The sequence below is a fragment of the Mustela erminea genome, chromosome Y (genome assembly GCF_009829155.1).
Source record: "Mustela erminea isolate mMusErm1 chromosome Y, mMusErm1.Pri, whole genome shotgun sequence".
Taxonomy (NCBI): Eukaryota; Metazoa; Chordata; class Mammalia; order Carnivora; family Mustelidae; genus Mustela; species Mustela erminea.
In genome coordinates, this window is record NC_045636.1 from 2,498,865 (window position 1) to 2,515,982 (window position 17,118).

General features: G+C 39.0%; 1 long non-coding RNA gene across 1 annotated transcript; it reads right to left on the bottom strand.

Moving 5' to 3' along the window:
- Positions 1–1,165: 1,165 nt before the first annotated feature.
- Positions 1,166–15,906, bottom strand: LOC116583894. The gene is made up of 3 exons (XR_004282956.1): positions 15,826–15,906; positions 10,982–10,990; positions 1,166–1,175 (listed from the first exon to the last, which is right to left on the bottom strand). It is a non-coding gene; the product is annotated as an uncharacterized LOC116583894 (long non-coding RNA).
- Between the last annotated feature and the right edge of the window lie 1,212 nt (positions 15,907–17,118).

The window sequence follows — 17,118 nt, forward strand, 5'->3', positions numbered from 1 at the left end:
CATTGTTTCCAGGCTGTCTGCACCTAGTTGTTTGCCTGTGTTCCCTCCAGGAGCAACACAGTGTTCTCCAGATTTGATGTCAGCCAATCCTGATGACTTAAAACTCAGGGCTTTAAGCCCCCCTGGTTGCAAGAACTCATGTCATTCAGTCCCTCATTTTCACAGCCAAAAGCTTTGGGTAACATTCTCCTTGTGGGTTCCCAGTGTGCTCCTCCCTCATGTATCTTTCTCTTAGGCCATGAATCTCTCCCCTCTGCAACACCAACCATCCACTTCTCTCCTAAGCCACATCTCCACACTACCTCCTGTATTCCATGTGGCTTCTCTTTTTTGCTATGGACTTTAATCTATAGGCATCAGATCAATTTCTGTCATGTTTAGATCGATTGGAAAATTTTCTATTTGTGTTATTGTCTGAAGACAAGCCTGGAGTTCCCCAATTCTACACCATCTCCCTGTCCTCCATATACACCATAGACTCTTACTCAACCATAATCAAGTATGAAATCTTGTCACTTGCTACATGTGGGATGGAGCTAGAGAGCATAAGGCTAGGTGAAATCTACCAGTTACATAAAGACAAATAGCATATGATTTCACTCATTTATGTATTTTAAGACACAAATGAACAAATTGAGAAAAAGAGATATAGGATAAACCAGACTCTTAAATGTGTACAGAAATCTGAGGTGGTTAGAAGGATGGTTAGTGGGTATATGTGTGAAATAAAGGGGATTAAATGTGACATTAGTTACAGGAAATGTGACTGAAGGTTAATTAAAATGAGTTTCTATTCCATCAAAGTTACATCATTATAAAAAAGAGACATCTATATCTCTAGAAATTTCATTATAAGCCTTATACTAACCACAAATGTAAAATTTATAGTAGATACACAAAATATAGGAAGAAAGTGAGGAATAGCACAAAAGGACATAAATCCCAAAACAAAACTCCAAACAAGGAGAAAGTAGAATAAAATTAAATTCAGAAACCAAGAAAATGCAACAGTTATGTTCTTATGCATCAATAATTAATTAAAGCATTCAGGATCAAATTCTGTCCATAGAAACAGAGCTACTGAATGGATTTAAAAAAAGATAAAAACAGACAAAATACAAAACAACAACAACAACAAAACAATATCCAACAATATGTTGTCGATAAGAGATTTACTTCAACTTTAATTATACCCATAGCTTGAATGTAAAGGAATGAGAAAAGATAGTTCATCCAAAGGGCAAGCAAGACAGTACAGAAGTGGTTGTGCCTATGTCAAATAAATATATTTTAAATCTAAATCAGTTACAAGACACAAAGAAGGTCCTTATTCATATTAGGGTATCAATTCATCAAGAAGATACAAGAATTGCAAATATATGTGAAACCAACATGGGAGTATCTAAATATTTGAAGCATATTAACAGAATTGAAGGGAGATATAGATCACAATAAAATAATGGTGGTACTATGATATCCCACCTTCAGAACAGGGCAGATCATCCAGATGGAAAGGTGGTAAGGAATAGCAGGCTTAAGAGACACATGTATAAGATTGCACCTGTCAGAACCATAATATAAGTTCTTCTCAACCTTCTCTTCATCTCTAGTTCTTCTCTAACATTCTCTACCATAGATCCTGTGCTGGACCTCAAATCCCACCTTAGCTAATTTAAAAAGATTCAAATCCTATTTTGTATATTTATGACCACAATGATAAGAAAAAAGAAACCACATAAAAAAGGAAAACTAAGCAAGATACTAATAGGTGGAAATCACAACACACTCCTGAATAAGCAATCGAACAAAGAAAAAAATCAAAAGGAAAATCAGAAGGTCTTGAACAAAGAAAAATAAATAAACTTACGGTATGCTACAAAAGCATTTCTCTGAATGAAGAATATAAGGATAAATGTGTATATTAAAAAAAATTAAAAGACCTAAATAAAATAAATTTACACAATAAAGAATTAGAAAAAGATCAAACTAAATTCAAATTAGAAGATAAAATAAAATAATAAACATTATTGAAGAAATAAATGAAATACAAACAATAGGAATAAACAGTGAAACTGACATTTTTTAAAAATTTAATTATATTTAAAATTCCTTTTTAGTATTCACGAATTCATTGTTTATGCACCACACCCAGTGCTACATGCAATACGTGCCGTCCATAATACACCCCACAAGGCTCTCTCAACCCCCAACCACCTCTCCAAAACTCTCAGATTATTTCTCGGAGTGCACAGTCTCTTACAGTTCATCTCCACCTTCAAATTCCCCCAACTCACTTCTCTTCTCCATTGCCCCATGTTCTCTGTATTATTCCTTATGCTCCACAAGTAAGGAAAACCATATGGTAATTGACTGTGTTTTATTTAATTCACTTAGCATAATCTCTTCCAGTCTCGTCCATGTTGATACAAAAGATGGGTATTCATCTTTTCTCAATAGTAACTATGGACCATATTGTCTATATCCATTTGACTGTTGAAAGGCATCTTGGTTCTATCCATAGTTTGGTGACTGTGGCATTTGCTGCTCTGAACATTGGGGTACAGATGGCCCTTCTTTTCACTACATCTGTATCTTTGGGGTAAATACCCAGTAGTGCAATTTCAGGGTCAAAGGGAAGCTCTACTTTTAATTTCTAAAGGAATTGCCACACAGATGAGCTGTCTATTACTGAGAGTGGAGTGTTAGAATTCCTTGCTTTGCTGTATTCACATCAATATGTCTCTTTATCTTGATTAATGGTTGTCTAATGTAGTTGGCTGTTCCCATATTGGGGGCCTAAATATTTACAATCCTTAGGTTTTCTTGGTGGATAGACCCCTTAAATATGATGTAGTGTCCTTCTGTATCTCTGACTATTCTACCTATTCTCCTGAAAGCTATTCCAAAAAATTGAAGCAGAAGGAAAACTCCCAGACTCTTTCTATGAAGCCAGCATTACATTGATAGCCAAACCAGGCAAAGACCCCACCAAAAAGGAGAATTTCAGACCAATATCCCTGCTGAATATGGAATGCTAAGATTCTCAACAAGATCCTAGCTAATAAGATCCAACAGTACATTAAAAAGATTATCCACCTTCACCAGGTGGGATTTATCCCTGGGTTGCGAGGGTGGTTCATCATTCATAAATAAATCAATATGATAGACCAAATCAATAAGAGAAAGAGAGAAGAACCACATGGTCCTCTCAATTTATGCAGAAGAGAGCATTTGACAAGACACAGCACAGTTCCTGATTAAAATGTTTCAAAGTATAGGGATAGAGGGAACATGCCTAACTTCATAAAATCTATCTATGAAAAACACACAGCAAATATTATCCTCAATGGGAAAAAACTCACAGCCTTCCCTTTCATGATCAGGAACATGACAAGAATGCCCACCTCTCACCACTCTTGTTCAACATAGTGTTAGAAGGTTCCAGAAACAGCAATTAGACAACAAAGAGAAGTAATAAGTATTCAAATTGGCACTGAGGAAGTCAAACTGCTCTCTCTTCGCAGATGACAGGATACTTTATATGGAAAACCCAAAAGACTCCACCCCCAAACTACTAGAACTCATACAGCAATTCAGGAATGTGTCAAAATCAATGTACAGGACGAGGAGTCAAGATGGCAGAGAAGAGCAGGCTGAGACTACATCAGGTAGCAGGAGATCAGCTAGATAGCTTCTCTAAACATTGCAAACACCTATAAATCCAATGGAGACTGAAGAGAAGAGGAACAGCAATTCTAGAAACAGAAAATCAACCACTTTCTGAAAGGTAGGACTGGAGGAGAAGAGAATCCAAAGCGACAGGAAGATAGACTGTGGCAAGAGGGGCTGCTTCCCAGCAAGTGGTGGAGCAATGGAGCACTAAATCAGGACTTTTAAAGTCTGTTCCACTGAGGGACATCACTCCAGAGGCTAAACCGGTGTGAACCCCACCTGGGGTCAGTGTGGTCCCAGGTCCCTCAGGGTCACAGAATGATTGGGGGTGTCTGAGTGTTACAGAACTTGCAGGTATTAGAATGGGGAAGCCAGATACAGAGACAGAACTGAGGAGTTTGCTCTCAGTTTGGGGATACCTTGAACCAGTCACAGGCTGGGTGAGCTCAGGGCACAATCAGAGGCCAGGGAAACGGGAGTGATTGGGCGCTATTCTCCGAGGGTGCACTGAGGAGTGGGGCCTCGAGCCCTCGGCTCCTCTGGGCTGAAGACTGGGAGGCTGCCATTTTATTTCCCATCCTCAGGAACTCTATGGAAAGCATTCAGGGAACAAAAGCTCCCAGAAGCAAACCCAAGCGGAATACTCAGCCTGGCCCCTGGTAAGTACGGTGCAATTCCACCTGAGACAAAAACACTTGAGAATCACTATAGCAGGCCCCTCCCCCAGAAGATCAACAAGAGATCCAGACAGGATCAAGTTCACCTACCAAGGAGTGATACCTTGGTATCAGTAGGTTGAATACCAAGGAGAGCAGCGAAATTCGAGAGGAGGAGAAAGCAAAGCACAGAACTCATGGTTTTCTCCCCATGATTCTTTAGTCTTGCAGTTAATTTAATTTTTTTCAATTTTCTGAATTGAAAATTTAAAAAATTCTTCTGCTGCTATTTTTTTAACTTTTACCCTTTTCTTTTTAACTTTTTTAACTAGTTTATCTAATATATATATATGTATATATATATACATATATATATATGATTTTTAAATATTTTTTCTTTATTTGTTTTCTAAATTTTTTTTCTAAACCTCTTTTTATCCCCTTTCTTCCTTTCATGATTTGGGGTTTCTTCTGATTTGGTTAAAGCATATTTTCCTGGGGTCTTTGCCACCCGTTTAGTATTTTACTTGCTCCTTCATATACTCTTATCTGGACAAAATGACAAGGCAGAAAAATTCACCACAAAAAAAAAAAAAAAAGAACAAGAGGCAGTACCAAAGGCTATGGACCTAATCAATACAGATATTGGGGATATCTGACCTAGAGTTCAGAATGACGATTCTCAAGGTTCGAGCTGGTCTTGAAAAAGGCATGGAAGATATTAGAGAAGCCCTCGTGGGAGAATAAAGGCCTTCTCTGGAGAAATAAAAGAACTAAAATCTAACTAAGTTGAAATCAATAAAAGCTATTAATGAGGTGCAATAAAAAATGGAGGTTCCCTTTGGTTAGGTTTATTCCCAGGTATCTTATACTTCTTGGTGCTATAGTAAAAAGAATTGATTCTCTAATTTCCCTTTCTGTATTTTCATTGTTAGTGTATAAGAAAACCACTGATTTCCACATATTGACTTTGTATCCTGCCACGTTACTGAATTGCTGTTTGAGTTCTAGTAGTTGGGGGGTGGAGTCTTTGGGTTTTCATATAAAGAATCATGTCATCTGTGAAGAGAGAGTTTGACTTCTTCCTTGCCAATTTGGATACATTTATTTCTCTTTGTTGTCTGATTGCTGTTGCTAGGTCTGCTAATACTATGTTGAACAAGAGTGGTGAGAGTGGGCATCCTTGTCGTGTTCCTGATCTCAATGGGAAGGCTGCAAGCTTTTTCCCATTGAGGATGATATTTGCTGTGGGTCTTTCATAGATAGATTTGATGAAGTTCAGGAATGTTCCCTCTATCCCTATACTTTGAAGCGTTTTAATCAGGAAAGGATGCTGGATTTTGTCAAATGCTCTTTCTGCATCGATTGAGAGGACCATGTGGTTCTTCTCTCTTCTCGTATTAATTTGTTCTATCACATTGATTGATTAGCAAATGTTGAACCATTCTTGTAGCCCAGGGATGAATCCCACCTGCTCATTTTAATGTGCTGTTGGATCCTGGTGATAGGACCTTGTTGAGAATCTTAGCATCCATATTCATCAGTGATATTGGTCTGAAATTCTTCTTTTTGGTAGGGTCTTTGCCTGGTTTGGGCATCAGGTTTGGGCATCAGGGTAATGCTGGCTTCATAGAAAGAGTCTGGAAGTTTTCCTTCAGCTTCAATTTTTTGAAATAGATTCAGGAGAATAGGTGTTATTTCTTCCTTGAAAGTTTGGTAGCATTCCCCAGGGAATCCGTCAGGTCCTAGGCTCTTGTTTTTTGGGAGGTTTTGATCACTGCTTCAATCTCACTACTAGTTATTGGTCTATTCAGGTTGTCAATTTCTCCCTGGTTCAATTTTGGGAGTTTATAGTTTTCCAAGAATGCATCCATTCCATCTAGGTTGCTTAGCTTATTGGCATATATCTGTTGATAATAACTTCTGATGATTGTTTCTACTTCCTTGGTGTCCATTGTGATCTCTCCTTTTTCGTTCATAATTTTATGAATTTGTGCTTTCTCTCTTTTCTTTTGGATTAGTGTGGCAATGGTTTGTCAATCTTATTGATTCTTTCCAAAATAACCAGCTTCTAGTTTCATTGATACGTTCTACTGAATCTCTGGTTTCTACCTCTTTGATCTCAGCTCTAATCTTGATTATTTCCCTTCTTATGTGTGGAGTTGTTTTTGTTTGTTGTTGATTCTCCAGTTCTTTAAGGTGTAGAGACAGCTGCTGTGTTCTGGGTTTTTCAATTTTTTTGAGGGAGGCTTGGATGGCTATGTATTACCCCTTAAGAACACCTTTGCTGTATCCCATAGGTTTTGCACCAAAGGGTCTTCATTCCCATTGGCTTCCATGAATTGTTTCAGTTCTTCTTTGATCGCCTGGTTGATCCAAGCATTCTTAAGCAAGGTGGTCTTTAGTTACAGGTGGATGAGCTCCTTCCAAATTTTTCCTTGTGATTGAGCTCCAGTTTCAAAGCATTGTGATCTGAGAATATACAGGGAATAATCTCGTCTTTTTGTATCGGTTGAGTCCTGATTTGTGACCCAGTATGTGGTTTATCCTTGAGAAGGTTCCATGTGCACTGGGGAAGACTGAGTATTCTGTTGTTTTAGGGTGGAATGTTCTGTATATATCTATGAGGTCCATCTGGTCCAGTGTGTCATTCAATGCTCTTGTTTCTTTATTGATTTTCTGCTTCGATGATCTGTCTATTTCTGAGAAAGGTGTTTTGGGATGTCCTACTTTTAATGTGTTCATATCAATATGACTTTTTATCTTGATTAACAGCTTTCTTATGTAATTGGCTGCTCCCATATTGGGGCCATAGATATTTATAATTGTTAGATCATCTTGGTGGATAGTCCGTTTAAGAATTATGTAGTTTCCTTATGTATCTCTGACTAGTCTTAGTTTACAATCTAATATATCTGATATGTGAATCATAACCCCGGCCTTCTTTTGAGGCCCATTGGCATGAAAGATGCTTCTCCATCCCTTCAATTTCAGTCTGGGTGTATCTTTAGGTTCAAAATGGGTCTCTTGTAGACAACATATGGATGGGTCCTGTTGTTTTATCCAATGTGCAACCCTGTGCCATTTTATTTTATAGAACCCACTTAATATTTCCTGCAGTGTCGGCTTGGTGGTTGCATGTTCTTTTAAGCCTTACTGGTCTTGGAAACTCTTTGTCTCTCCACCTATTTTGAATGTCAGTCTTGCTGGATAAAGTACACTTGGCTGCATGTTCTTCTCATTTAGTGCCCTGAATATATCTTGCCAGGCCTTTATGGCTTGCCAGGTCTCTGTGGACATGTCTGACGTTATTCTGATGGGCCTTCTACTGTACATAAGAATCCTCTTTGACCTAGCAGCTTTCAAGAGATTATACTTACAATTATGATTCCTCAATTTGACTACGTGATGTCTTGATGATTTTTTGGAATCTATAATTTTGTTTGGAGACCATTTGGCCTCTACTCCATGCACGCTTGCTCCACTTGCGAGAAATGGGAAAATTGTCATGAAGAGCTTGTTCCACTATACTTCTAGACTTCTTTCTTTCTCTTCCCCTTCATGGATTCCAATAATTCTGACGTTGGATCATTTCATGGCATTATTTATTTCCCTGTGTCTGTTTTCATAGCTTGTAAGCTGTTTGTTCTAGGCCTCCTCCTGGTCCTTTCTCTCTATCTATTTGTCCTCCAGGTCACTAATTCTATCTTCTGTCTGAGTTACCCTAGCTTTGCAAGAGTTTAGATTAGATTGGAACTCATTGAGAGCATTGTGAACCTCATCCCTGGTAGCTTTTAGCTCTGCCCAAACATTGTGTACATTATCTGTGGTCGCTTTCAGTTACTCCCTAATCAATTCCGTTGGTCATCCATGGCTTTCTCCAACCTAGGTATTGCCTGGATAATTGTTAGCCTGAAATCTCTTTCCGACATATTGTCTATGTTGATAGCCAACAGCTCTGTTGCAGAAGGTCCATCCTCTGTATTTTTCTTCTTTTGGGCATTCCTCCTCCTAGTCATTTTGGTGAGAGATGACTGAACAGATGTAGCTGGATGTGTCGACCGTGGTGCAGTCAAGGTGCTCCCTGGAACACTTCTGAGCAATCAAGATTCCCCAACCAAAGGAAGAAAAAGAAAAAAAGAGAGAGAGTGAGGGGGGTAGAAAGGGAAGATAAAAGAGAGTCTTCAGCCCAAATGGGACCCAAGGTAAGATTTAGGAATTATACAAACAAAAACAGACAAACAAAAAGACTGATAAAAGTTATGACAAGAGAAAACAAAAAAAAATATATATATATATAAGCAAATAAAGGAAAACCTAGTCACAAAGAACCCCAAGTCTAAGTTTTATATACTATCAGGACAAACACCAAAACACAGAAACACTGCTGGAAGAAAAAGATGGGAGAGTGGTTATAAATTCTCAGTGTGGGCAAGGAAGGTTGTTTTGATTCTTCCTGAATGTATCTTGATATCTTTGTTAAAGGACTCAACTTTCCTAAGATCAAGGGGGATGAAAAATTCGTTTACATATAGGGGTAGTATTGATTTGGGAAAGGGTATTACTTTGAAGTGTAACTCTATGTGAATACAGAAAATAAAAATAAAAAGGCATAAACTAGACTAAATTAAACTAAAATTTTAAAAATAGAAATTTAAAAAATAGAAATGTGAAAAGAAAAACACAGGTGTGTGTTTCTAAAAGTTCAGGTTAGAAGTTTATTATGGAATTTGATGTACTGGATAGCTCACTGTGATGGTAAATAGGTTAAAAATCATCTATATAAAAAATGAGCCATAATAGTGGGAACAAATTAAAAATAAAAGTTGTCTTATGAAGAAGCGGTGGTTGCTCTCTTGTAGTTTTTTTTTTTCTTTCCTCGTTGATTTTCTGGGTGAGGGGCTAGCCACGTGAGTTTTCAGTCAATGATGTTCCCTGAGTTAAGTCCTCCTACCCCCCTCAAGGGGGTGGGCTCTGAGGAAGCCGGTTTTTTAGCCTTTTGTTCTCTGGAGGTATTTATGTTTGTTCACTATTTTTTTCTCTCTCGCCTTGAACCCTTTTGATGGTTTTTGTAGGTTAAGGGGAAAGCAAGGTGCACCCTGACCTCTCTCTCAGAGAGAAGCCATGGTTTGCTCATCTGTGGGTGTTGCAGAGCCCATATAAACTCCCCTTGGCTGCTGGCAGAGCAGGTTCTGAGTTGTGGTTCCTGGGCACGCAGGATCTTCTGCTTGTACCCAAAACCACGGCAGTGGTGGCCATCTGGGCAGCTCCAGACCGTCAGAGAGGTTCCAAGCAGCAATCACACACTGAGATTTTACCACTGGCCATGGCTGGGAGACCTGGTCTTTCTGGTTCTGAGTGACCTGCTTGTGCACACCTCTCTCAGGGGAGACTGTGGGTTGCGTGCATGTCTCAGGCTCTGAGAACAGGGTGCTGTTCTGAGACCAACAGGCTGGGCCTTCCAGCACCTGTCTCAGGGGAGGGTTTGAGGGGCATGCACATTTCACGCTCTGCCCAGTGGTGTCTTCTGCCCCTGTAGAGATCCAGACGTTTATAATTCTAATCTCAGGCTGATTTCATGGGTGATCGAAGTTCTTTGGTAAGTAATCAGCTCACTTTAGGGTACAGGTTGAAATGGCACCTCCTCCTACTTCCCCGCCATCTTGACTCCCCCTCCTTATTTGTTTTCTATTTAATTTTTTTTTTCTGAACTTTTATTATCCCCTTTCTCCCCTCCCATGATTTGGGGTCTCTTCTGATTTGGTTAAAGCACATGTTTATGGGGTCCTTGTCACCCTTTTAGTATTTTATTTGTTCCTTCATAGTGGCTTACCTAGACAAAACACAAGGCAGAAAGACTCACCACAAACAAACAAAACAACAAGAACAACAAAACAAAACAAGAGGCAGTACCGATGGCTAGGGACCTAATCAATACAGTCACTGGTAATATGTCAGATCTAGAGTTCAGAATGTTGATTCTCAAGGTTATAGATGGGCTCAAAAAAGGCATGGAAGATATTAGAGAAACCCTCTCCAGAGAAATAACAGCCCTTTCTGGAGAAATAAAAGACCAAAAAATCTAATCAAGTTGAAATTTATAAAAAGCTATTAATGAGGTGCAATAAAAAAATGGAGGTTCTTACTGCTAGGTAAATGAGTCAGAAGAAAGAATTAGTTATATAAAGAACCAAATGAAAGAGAATAAAGAAGTTGAGCAAAAGAGAGACAAAGAATTACTGGACCACGAGGGGAAAATTTTAGAGATAACTGATACCATAAGATGAAAAAACATTAGAATAATTGCGATTCCAGAAGAAGAGAGAGGGGAGCAGAAGGTACATTGGAGAGAATTATTTTAGAGAATTTCCCTAAAACAGCAAAGAGAAAAAGCATCAAAATCCAGGAGGTGCAGAGAATCCCCCTCAAAATCCATAAGAATAGGACCACACCCTGTCATCTAATAGTAAAATTTACAAGTCTTAGCGACAAAGAGAAAATCCTGAAAGCAGCTCAGGACAAGATGTCTGTAACATACAATGGTAAAAATATTAGATTGGCAGCAAACTTATCCACAGAGACCTGGGAGGCCAGAGAGAACTGGTATGATATATTCAGAACATTAAATGAGAAAAATATGCAGCCAAGAATACTATGTCCAGCTAGGCTATCATTGAAAATAGAAGAACAGATAAATAGCTTCCAGGACAAACAGAAACCAAAAGAATTTGCAAACACCAAATAAGCTCTACATGAAATACTGACAGGGTATCTCTAAGCAAAGAGAGACCCTAAAAGTAGTAGATCAGAAAGGAACAGAGACAATATACAGTAACAGTCACCTTACAGGCAATACAATGGCACTAAATTCATATTTCTCAATAGTTACCCTGAATGTAAATGAGCTAAATGTCCCAATCAAAAGACACAGGGTGTCAGAGTGGGGGAAAAATGTATATGCTGCCTACACAAAACTCATTTTAGACCCAAAGGCACTTACGGATTTCAAGTGAAGGGGTGGAAAACAATTTACCATGCTAATGGACACCAGAAGAAAATTGGGGTGGCAATCCTTATATCAGATCAATTAGAATTTGAGCCAAATGCTATAATAAGAGATGAAGAAGGACACTATATCATACTCAAAGGGTCTGCCAACAAGAAAATCTAACAATTTTATTATTTTTAATTAAGTTCTTTTCAGCATAACAGAATTCACTGTTTATGTACCACACCCAGTACTCCATGCCATATGTACCCTTCATAATACCCACCACCTGGCTCCCCCAACCTCCCACTGCCCGCCCCTCCAAAACCCTCAGGTTGTTTTTTGGAGTCCATAGTCTCTCATGGTTCATCTCCCCTTTCAATTTCCCTCAACTTTAAATATCTATGCCACTAACATGGGAGCAGCCAACAATATAAACCAATTAACAAAATCAAAGAAACACCTCGATAATAATACAATAGTAGTAGTAGACTTTAACACTCCCCTCACTGAAATGGACAGATCATCCAAAGAAAAGATCAACAAGGAAATAAAGGTCTTCAATGACACACTGGACCACATGGACATCACAGACGTGTTCAGAACACTCCATCCCAAAGCAGCATAATACACATTCTTCTCTAGTGCACATGGAACATTCTCAAGAATAGACCACATCCTGGGTCATAAATCAGGTCTCAGCTGGTATCAAAAGATTGGGATCATTCCCTGCAAATTTTCAGACCACAATGCTCTGAAGCTAGAACTCAACCACAAGAGGAAATTTGGAAAGAACCCAAATACAGGGAGACTAAAGAGCATCCTTCTAAAGAATTAATGAGTCAAGCAGGAAATTGAAGAAAAATTGAAAAAAAAATTCATGGAAACAAATGGCAATGAAAACACAAAAGTTCAACATCTGTGGGACACAGCAAAGGCATTCCTGAGAGGAAAATATATAGTGATGCAAGCCTTTCTCAAGAAGCAAGAAAGGTCTCAAATATACAACCTAACCCTACACCTAAAGGAGCTGGAAAAAGAACAACAAAAAAAGCCTAAACCCAGCAGGAGAAGAGAAGTATTAAAGATAAGAGCAGAAATCAATGAAATGTAAATAACAACAACAACAACCACAATAATAAAAAGAACAAATCAAGGAAACTAGGAACTGGTTCTTGGAAAGAATTAATAAGATTGATAAATCCCTTGCCACACTTATCAAAAAGAAAAGAGAAAGGACCCAAATAAATAAAATCATGAATGAAAGAGGAGAGATCACATCAACACTAAAGTAATTCAAACAAGTATAAGAATGTATTATGATCAACTCTACACAACAAATTTGACAATCTGGAAAAAATGTCTATATTCCTAGAGACATATAAACTACCGCTACTGAACTATGCAGAAATAGAAAACCTGAACAGACCCATAACCAGTAAGGAGATTGAAACAATCATCCAAAATCTCCAAACAAACAAGAGCCCAGGGCCAAACAGCTTCCCAGGGAAATTTTACCAAATATTTAAAGAGGAATTAATTCCTATTCTCCTGAAACTGTTCCAAAAAATAGAAATGGATGGAAAAGTTTCAAACTCATTTTATGAGGCTAGCATCACCTTCATCCCCAAATCAGACAAGGATCCCATCAAAAAAGAAAACTACAAGACCAATACCCTTGATGAACACAGATTCGAAAATTCTCACCAAAATACTAACCAATAGGATCCAACAGTACATTAAAAGGATTATTCACCACAACAAAGTGGGATGTATTCCAGGGCTGCAAGGTTGGTTCATCATCCTCAAATTAATCAATATGATACAATACATTAATAAAAGAAACAACAAGAACCATATGATACTCTCAATAGATGAGGAAAAAGCATTTGACCAAGTACAGCATCCCTTCCTGATCAAAACTCTTCAAAGGGTGGGGATAGAGTGCACATACCTTAATAGTATCAAAGCCATCTATAAAAACCCCACCACAAATATCATTCTCAATGGAGAAAAATTGAGAGCTTTTCTGTTAAGGTCAAGAACATGGCAGGGATGACCATTATCACCACTGCTATTCACCCAGTACAAGAAGTCCTAGCCTCAGCAATCAGACAACAAAAAGAAATTAAAGGCATCCAAATTGGTAAAAAAGAAGTCAAACTATTGCTCTTTGCAGATGATATGAAACTATATGTGGAAAACCCAAAAGACTCCACTCCAAAACTGCTAGAACTTGTACAGGCATTCAATAAAGTGTCAGGATATAAAATCAATGCACAGAAATCAGTTGCATATCTTTACACCAACATGAAGACAGAAGAAAGAGAAATTATGGAGTCAATCCCATTTACAATTGCACCCAAAACCAAAAGATACCTAGTAATAAACCTAACCAATGTGGCAAAGGATTTATACTTAGAAAACTATAAAGTACTCATGAAAGAAACTGAGGAAGACACAAAGAAATGGAAAAAATGTTCTATGCTCTGGAATAGGAAGAACAAATATTGTAAAAATGTCTATGCTACGTAAAGCAAACTACACATTTAATGCAATCCCTATGAAAATACCCAGAGGATTGATGAAAGAGAAAACCAAATCTGTCAACTCCACGATTCCAGACTTCAAACACTATTACAAAGCTGTCATCATCAAGACAGAATGGTACTGGCACAAAAGCAGACACATAGATCAATGGAACATAGTAGAGAGTCCAGAAACTGACCCTCAACTCGATGGTCAGCTAATCTTCGACAAAGCAAGAATGAATTGTCCAACTGGAAAAGAGTCTCTTCAACAAGCGCTGTTGGGAAAATTGGACAGCCACATCCAGAAAAATTAAACGTGACCATTTCCTTACAACACACACCAAAATAGACTTTAAATGGATGAAGAGAGATGTGATATGAGAAAAGAATGCATCAAAATCCTTGAGGAGAACACAGGCAGCAGTCTTTGGCCCCAGCCACAGCAACTTCTTCCTAGGAACATTGCCAAAGACAAGGGAAGCAAGGGCAAAAATGAACTATTGGGACTTCAAGATCAAAAGCTTTTGCACAGCAAAGGAAACAGTTAACACAACCAAAAGGCAACTGAAACAATGGAAGAAGATATTTTCAAATGACACATCAGAAAAAGGGCTAGGATCCAAAACCTATAAAGAGCTTAGCAAACTCAACACCCAAAGACCCAATAATCCAATCAAGTAATGGGAAGACGACATGGACAGACATTTCTGCAAAGAGGACATCCAAAAGGCCAACAGACACATGAAAAAATGCTCCACATCCCTTGGCATCAGGAAAATACAAATCAAAACCACAATGAGATACCACCTCACACCATTCAGAATGTCTAAAATTAACAAGTCAGGAAATGACAGAGGCTGGTGAGGATGTGGAGAAAGGGGAACCCTCCTACACTGTTGGTGGGAATTCAAGCTGGTGCAGCCACTCTGGAAAACATCATAGAGGTTGCTCAAAAAGTTGAAAATAGAGTTACCCTATGACCCAGCAATCACACTACTGGGTGTTTACCCTAAAGATACAAATGTAGTGATCCAAAGGGGCACGTGCACCCGAATGTTTCTAGCAGCAATGTCCACAAGAGCCAAAGTATGAAAAGAAACTAGATGTCCATCAACAGATGAATGGATAAAGAAGAGGTGGTGTAGATATAGGATGGAATACTATGCAGCCCTCAAAAGAAATAAAATCTTGCCATTTGCGACAACGTGGATGGAACTAGAGGGTATTATGATTCGCAAAATCAGTCAATCGGAGAAAGACAACTATCATAGGATTTCCCTGATATGAGGAAGTGGAGATGCAATGTGGGGGGTTTGGGGTGTAGGAAAAGAATAAATTACATCAAGATGGGATCAAGAGGGAGAGAAATCATAAGAGAATCTTAATCTCACAAAACAAAGGGGTGCTGGGTGGACAAAGGGGAGAGGGTGGGGGAGTTATAGATATTGAGGAGGATATGTGTTATGCTGAGTGCTATAAAGTTTGAAAACCTGGTGATTCACAGACCTGTACTCCTGGGGCTAATAATACATTATATGTTTATAAAAAATTTAAATATATATATATATACATATATATATATACATATATATATATATCTCCCAAGGAATCCAATTATATTTATATATATATATATGTATATATATATATGCATATATATATATACATATATATATATATATCTCCCAAGGAATCAAACTGAGAGATTAGTGAGAATGAAATGTTCCATTATCAGAATTATTGGGATCCCTGAGGGGGTGGAGAGAGAGAGATCTAAAATATATATTTGAGCAAATCCTAGCTGAGACCTTCCCTAATCTGGGGAAGGAAATAAGCTTGTGTGCATGAGGCAGAGAGGACCCCTCCCATGATCAGCGAGAACACACCATCACCAGGACATATAATAGTACAATTCTCATTTCTTAGACTCATGGAAACAATCTTGAAAGCAGTGAGAGGGAAGAAAGTTCTTACATACAGAAGGAGGAATATCAGAATAATTCAGACCTGTCCATAGAAACCTGGCAAGCCAGAAAGGGCTGGCAAAACATATTTAAGGTACTAAATGAGAAGAACATGCAGCCAAGAATCCTTTAGCAAGGCTGTCAATCAGAATGGATGGACAGATAAGGAGCTTCCAAGACGGGCAGAAACAGAAAGAATATGTGACTATCGAGTGAGTCCTGCAAGGAATATTAAGGGGGAGGAGTCTAAAATGGAGCAAGATATAAAACAGATACAATCTGTAGAAACGAGAGCTTCACAGGCAACATGATGGCAAAAAAATATATATATCTTTCAATAATCACTGTCAATATGAATGGCCTAAATTCTCCCGTGAAATGGAACATGATTGCAGATTGGATGAAAAGAAAGCACATATCCATATGCTGTCTACAAGAGACTCATTTTGAGGGGCACCAGGGTGGCTCAGTGGGTTAAGCCACTGCCTTCAGCTCAAGTCATGACCTCGGGGTCCTGGGATGGAGTCCCACTTCGGGCTCTCTGTTCAGCAGGGAGCCTGTTTCCCTCCCTCTCTTACTCTCTCTCTGCCTGCCTCTCTGTCTACTTATGATCTCTCTCTCTGTCAAATAAATAAAATCTTAAAAAAAAAAAAAGAGGGAGGGGACAAGATGGCGGGGAAGTAGGAGGAGGCACCTTTTCAATCTGTACCCTAAAGTGAGCTGATTACCTACAAAAGAACTACAATCACTCATGAAATCAGCTTGAGATCAGAATTATACACGTCTGGATCTCTACAGGGGCAGAAGACGCCAGTGTGCAGTTAAGGCGGAGTGGGAATGGTGGACTGATATCAGAAGATAAATAAAAGGGTGAGGGAGCCACCAGAGGCAACCGGTTGGAAAGTAATACCCCAATCCGAGAGTGCCCTGCATCTGGGGACCAGCATTAACTTGGAGTCTGGTTGAAAGCACTCAAAAAGAGCAAAGTATCGCGGGTTGGGGGGGGGGATTGTGGGAATCGGGGCAGCTAGGGACAGGGGCTTAAGTCCCAGGTCCCAGGACAGCCTCCCCTGGCGTTGAGACAGAGAGAGTGAGAAACCATGTCTTGGTCCATAAGCTGCCAGCATGCCTGAGAATGCATGGGCTCTGGCTCCTGTGAGGGGATGGGAGCCACGCCAGTTGGCAGAACGTGCGAGTCCTGATACAGAGCCTGATATATGCACGCCCCTCATCCTCCCCTGAGAGAAGTACAAAGGGCCCTCTGGCACTCTTTGACCCACGCCATTGTTTCAGAGCCAAAGACAAAC